We start from the raw sequence: 6,109 nt of genomic DNA, 5'->3' as shown, positions 1-6,109 counted from the left end.
TCCTTGGTGGAGATCTGGTGGCTGAGCTCTTATTAAAACCGCAACCGTGAGGGATTGTGCGGAGCTTAGGGATCTTGCGAACCCCAAATCCCAGGAAGTCCAACAGGATGGACGCTTTCCTAGGCTTGAGTTTGTTTACATTTTTCAGAAGGATCTCAACGTTATTTTAAGACCTTTCTCTGCCACCCCAGAGAATCGAAAGCTAGTTATCTCCTGCTGCTTGCAGGCGAGTAACAAAAGAACATGTTTGGGTCCCCTGGAAAACAATCGTCTGGAAGGAGATACATTTAGTGGGACTAGAGGACATGTCGTGCGATGGCAAGCTGCCTCGGGGGGGGGGGGTTCCTCTGTCAGGCGAGAGACGAAGCACAGCACCGGGAACAGAGAGGGAGTAGCTGTCTCGGATGGAGGCTGCAGCCCCAAGGGCTCCGTTTAGAGGCCGGTTTCTGGAGATGGGAGATCCTCGGCCAGCCACCCTTGAGCATTTCGGCTACCTTGACCTCTGCCAAGAAGGCACCTGTGTTTCCTCTTCCAGCGTTTCTCCCTGCTTCCGAACGAGGAGCGCTGAGGACAGAGCCAGGCCGGATCGCTGTGCGAAGGGGAAAGTGTGATGATGGCTGGCCGCCCGCCGTGATGCTGCCTCTTTCAGGAGCCTTGCTGATCTCTCTCTCTCTCTCTCTGTGTCTGTTGAAGATCCGATCCGCATAGGTCACGCTGCCTTCCTTGTTTCCGTTGGCTAGGTGCTCTACAGTCTGCACCAGGAATAACAGGATGTGGGGCCTGGAGGTGACCCCCGGGGTCTGGCTGCTTGCACTGAGCAGCCCTGCCGCCCACCCATCCTGCTTTGTGTTTCCATTCCCGGAATGGCCGAAGGGCTTCGCTGCCGTTGGGACTTTGGAGAGGGTCCATTCGTAAGGCATCCAAGCACCAAGCTTCAGCTGCATCCCCCAAAGGGCCTTGTTTCCATGTCCTTTGCTTTTTCTCCAAGGATGTGGAGTCAAGGCAAGTCTGCTGGCTGTCATCTGTTTGCCGTCTCTCAGAAAGGATCTTGCCAACCCGGCGTAAACAGACTTGCGGGCTGGCTGCCCACTCCTGGGCCCAGTCCAGGGTTTTCCTGGTGGCCCTCGTCACCAAAGTCCAAAAAGCACTGCCTCCTAGAGCATCCACCCACCCACCGCAACTCCCCACCCACCATCACCACCACCATTTCCAATGACAACCCCCCCCCCCAGCTGCCATGGAGGCCCTGAAAGGCCCCGGCCGGCCGCCGCTGTCCACAGAAGCACCCCTCTTCTCTCCGTTCCTCCGGCACCCCCACTCCCGCCCCCGCTGGGGCTGGGCTGCTGCCTCGTCCCCCTTCCTTGGGCTCCTGCAGTGTGACTTGCCTACCCTTGGTGCGGCTGCCATTTTAAGGAGCCCTGCCTGTACTGGCCTGTAAAGCTGCCGGCCACACGCAAGAGAGCAAGCGGGCAGCGCGGGCTCTGAGTTCATGAGGGCGAGTTCAGCTATGGGTCAGTGGCACCCTTCACGCAAGCAGTCCAGAGGAGACCTCAAGGATGGCCTGATAACTGCCGGGGGTTTCCAGCCGGGTGGTTCAAGATGACCCAGCGTCTCTGAGCTATGAAAGAAAGCCAGCCCTTCTGCCCCCGAACCAAAGCAAGCTGAGCTGCAAACGCCATCCGACGGGAGCGGCTCTGGCTGTGAGAATCACACACAGCCAGCACTCCAGGAATTGCCTGCTCCAATGACAAGTTGCCTATCGTGGGCCTTGCGTAGCCCATCTACTCCCCAGGCACCCACCCACCCACCCACCCACCCACCCAGGGAGCCAGGGTCACAAGGGGTTGGGAGGGAGTGGGAAGAAGGGTCGCCCTCCTGCCTTGCCAGAGGCGTCGGCTCCCTTGCTGTTTGCCTCCACTTTTGCTAAGCAGGTGGACCTCGTGGCTGCTTCTGCCCCGTGGCCTGGCACGAGGCCCACCCGGGAAGAAACCCAGGACTGGCTCCAGTATTGTTCCTCCCTCCCTCCCCCTGGAGCCTCCGTGGCACCCATTGTTCCCCTGATCAGTCTGTCCTCTTTGATGCTTCAGAACAAAACATCCCGTCTCTAAGAAAACCTCCTGGCTCCACACCCGGCTGGACAACCGCAGAGGGACCTGGCAGGATCCCCGTTCTGCCAGAGGGTGCCAGCCTTGCCTTCTTGGGAGCAGTGGCTGCTCACTCAGGGAGGGGCTCCCGGGCCGGCAGGTCCTTTGTGCCCACCTGTCTCAGGAGACGGCTGGGCCACAGGTGACAGGCAGCAGGTTGGCCATCCTGAAGCCTTCCTGGCTTTGCACCCAGGGCTTCTGTGTGCACCTGTTGACCCCGTGGGCTCCCCTGTCTCTTCCTGGCCAGCGGCCTGCTCCTTTCTTGCTGTTGGGCAACTGAGAAGGCCATCGTTTCTCATGGGATTCCTTCACAGCTGTTCTCTCTGGACGACGGATCTTGTCCTTTCCAAACCAGCACAAATGGGAGTCTGTCACTGGGCAACGGGCAGTGTGTGTGGGGGGGTTCCCTCCTTATTCATGGGCCAACAGGAGGGTCTTGGTTTGGGAGGGGGAGCACATCCTTTGGGCAGAAGGGCCTTGTTCCCTCGGGTCACAGCTTGGTCTAACCGCCGCAGCCGCCCTACAAGGCTGTGCTGTCAACAACCCAAGGAAGGATTTTCAAAACATGCTTCAAATACCTTTTTTAATAGCTTTGTAACATGGGGTGTGAAAAAAGGGCTCTGTATTTTAAGCTTCCCATTAACAGATTGTGTGGACTGAATATTATTCTTGGTTTCTTCTAAGAAAGAAGAACATTCCGTTTGAAACATCTTGGGAATTCTAGTCTAGTTATTTATTTAAATAAACCATGTCCTTGCCATTGCCTTGTATGCATCTTTCACTGGGGCCCTGAGAACATCCTGTCCGCCCCCTTCTCTCTCTCTCTCTCTCTCTCTCTCTCTCTCTCACACACACACACACACACACACACACACACACATATACATGCAGGCCTTCATATTGTGTCAAAGCCCCCCTTCATTATGAGCCGGTGCAAAAAAACAGACAGTCCCCCTCCATGCACACACACACTGGCACACCCGCATCTCTCCACCCGTGGCACCGTCTTTTCACCCTGGAGCAGTGTTGGGCTGGGCTGCATCCGTTTGAGCCGAGACCTTCCTGGCCTTTGGAGTTATGCTCCCCATCACCCCATTTGTAAACAAGCAAACAGAAGAGAGAGATGATGCTTGGTCTGAGGCAGGGACATTGCAAAAAAGCCAGGAGGAGTGCCTTCTTCCCCTGGACCCCACGCTGTGTTGTGTGCCGCCCGGTTCTCTTTCTGAGACAGGTGAGTGCAATTTTGCCCGTTGCCTTCCTTGCCAGCAGAGTGGCCCTCGGTGTGACAGGCAGACTGGATCAGTGCCATCTATTCCGGTTGCACCTTCCAAATGCAGTGCTCTGAACTTTAACACAAATCTGACAGTTTAAATTTCAAAGCCTAATGGGTTTTAATCCCTAGCTGTCCATATGCTGATTTTGGAACGCAGCTCCTTGCCTGCTTTCTCATGAGCCCCTCTATTAGGCACCCACCGTAATAAAATGTTGGCAGTGATGACCTCTTCTGCTTCACTCTCTCATGTCTGCACACCCGGCAGAAAAGTCTCTGGTGGGTTTTTTCATTTTTCGTTTTTTTTTTTCCTTTTTGCTCTGCTTTGCTCACTCAGATTAGTAAGAGAACTTCACTCCAAATCCAGTTCGCTTTTTATTTTGGCTGCTGAGCGATGGATGGGGCTGTTCCACTCTCCCAGCGCTTGCTGAGGAAGGACAGGCAAGGATGCCCCCTGCTGTCTGCAGGATTAAGCAAATTATTAGTAATTAATGAACTGGAAGGCATTGCTCCTTCAATCTAGGCAGAAAAGTCAGGTCAGCGGGGCTGAGGACCCAAAGGGAAGCGCCTTGCTCCTTAGGTCAATTTGTTAGGAGTCTTAAGATTTGCCATTAGGAGCTCCTTTGAATGCATGTTTGAGAGAACATTGTGCACGTTCCATGGGCTTTGGAGGAAACCTGACTTTGAGTTGTTTGATTGGGAGCGAAGAGCCCTCAGTTTGGACTTGATAGGATTTCTTCCAACTCCCCTTTCAAGCTCTCTCTCTCTCTTTCTCTCCCTGACCCTCCCAAAATGTCCTGCTAGGGCCCAACACTTTGTTTTTCTATGTTCTCCCTTTCTCGCTCATCGTATAAGAAAGCGAAGTGAGTGGTGTGAGGTTCAGGACCACTGAAAAGAAGCACTTCTTCAGACAGAACATCAACTAGGGAACTCCTCGCCACAAGATGTAGCTGTAGCTGCCAATGTGAGCGGCAGCTTTCAAAGGTGAAGGAAGGAGGACGCAGTGAGGAGAGGGCTTCCAAGGGCTACTAGCCAAGAGGGCAACCTATCCCTTGGAGAGAATCTGTCCTGGGAGCCGAAATCCCACCAACATCCAAGAGATTTCACTGTGGTGGCCTTTCCGGGCTGAGAAGTCAGAGCCACTGGGGCAAGAACTTGCTTACGGCTTGAAGACCGGTCCCCGAACGAAGGTGGCTCCTTTGCAGAGTAAGGGAGGTGAGCGGAGCATCTCTGCCCCGAAGGCAGCCCATGAGCTGCCAGGCGGCCTTGGGCCCTCAGTGACGCGGGAGGTTTTTTTGGGGGGGGGCAGGCACAGCCCCCACGGGGGCATCTGGTTGCTGAAGACAGACTTTGAGAGCCAGAGTCCAGGCTTCATGATGCTTCAGCCGCATCAGGGAGGTTGGAGGGAGAGGTCCCTGCCTTTTTTGGGGGGGGGACTCGTCCCAGGGCTCCCCCTCTGGCTGTTGCTTTGCTCCCATCAAGAAGCCCCATCAAGTGTGTTGATGGGCCGACGAGGAGGAAGTTGGTGTCCAGCGTGATGGGAGGAAGAGTCACAGGATGCAGAGGGAGCACTCCAGCACCAACGCGGCTGCTCTGCTCGTAGGGCACACCCTTCATCAAAGATGTTGGTGTGGGTGTGAGTGTGGGTGTGTGTATGTGAGAGAGTGTGTGTGCCCACGCAACTGGGGACTGATCCTGTCATTTTCCAAGAGCAGCTTGTGAAACAGGGTGGGAGCATGGGAAAAAGGAGGAGAATCCAGCTGGGATCCTGGCCTCAGGGTTAAGCGCTTCTTTGCAGATGCTTCTCAAGGTTATGGATGTGAAGTCACACACCAGTCTTCTGCTACCCTTCCCCCAAACACACACACACAGAGAGAGAGAGAGAGAGAGACTGTTTCTGTGTACAACACAGCTGGGAAAATATTCCCAGCCTCCTCTTTTTGAATTACAGCACACAGACAAGGGCCGCCCATCCACTACTGGTGAAACGGCTCGTTTTGTTCTTGGTTAGGAATCGAAAGTGATGCGTCCTCCTGCCTGCACCATAGTGGCGAACTGTAAACAGAGTAGTCATACCCATGGTTATGCCAGCTGTAAATGTTTTCAGACAACTGGACACCAACTGCTGGTCTCTCCAAGGCTCCTGCTGTGCTGGGGAAGGCATTGAGGTGCTTCTCAGCCCCAAGCCCCTTACGTTGAGGGGAGCCCTAACCTGAGAGCCCACAAGGCCACGGAGGAAAGCCACTCTCAGCCACCACCACCACCTCCCGAGGTGAGTTTGGAAGGCACCGGAGCCTTGCCTCGGTCCACCCAAGGAGGGTCAAACCCCCCAACCCCTTTGTCTTGGACGCCGATCCCAAGGGGGCCCAAGACATTTCGAGGTCTGAGCGGCCTGCCTTCGAGGGCCGCTGTCCCGGTGTCTGCTGCCTGAGAGGGGCCCTTTTGACGGCACCTTTTGCGATGCCTGCTCCCAACCACGGGGAGTGGAGTCCCTCCATGACCAGCAGCCCCTCTCTGGGCCTGGGAAACGTGAGCGGCTTCCCTTTTCCCAGAGGCGGTTATGCAAGGCCAGAGACGCCTCTGGTCTCCCTTCCCTGCCCTCTGTGTGTGTGTCACGGCAGGGGTTCTCCTGCGGCCTGTGCAGAGGAAATGCAACTCTCAAAGACCTCCTCCTTTCCAAGGGGGTCTTCCTCCT

Source organism: Pogona vitticeps, chromosome 14 (genome assembly GCF_051106095.1).
Source record: "Pogona vitticeps strain Pit_001003342236 chromosome 14, PviZW2.1, whole genome shotgun sequence".
NCBI lineage: Eukaryota > Metazoa > Chordata > Lepidosauria > Squamata > Agamidae > Pogona > Pogona vitticeps.
Note: the sequence above shows the minus strand (reverse complement) of the source record.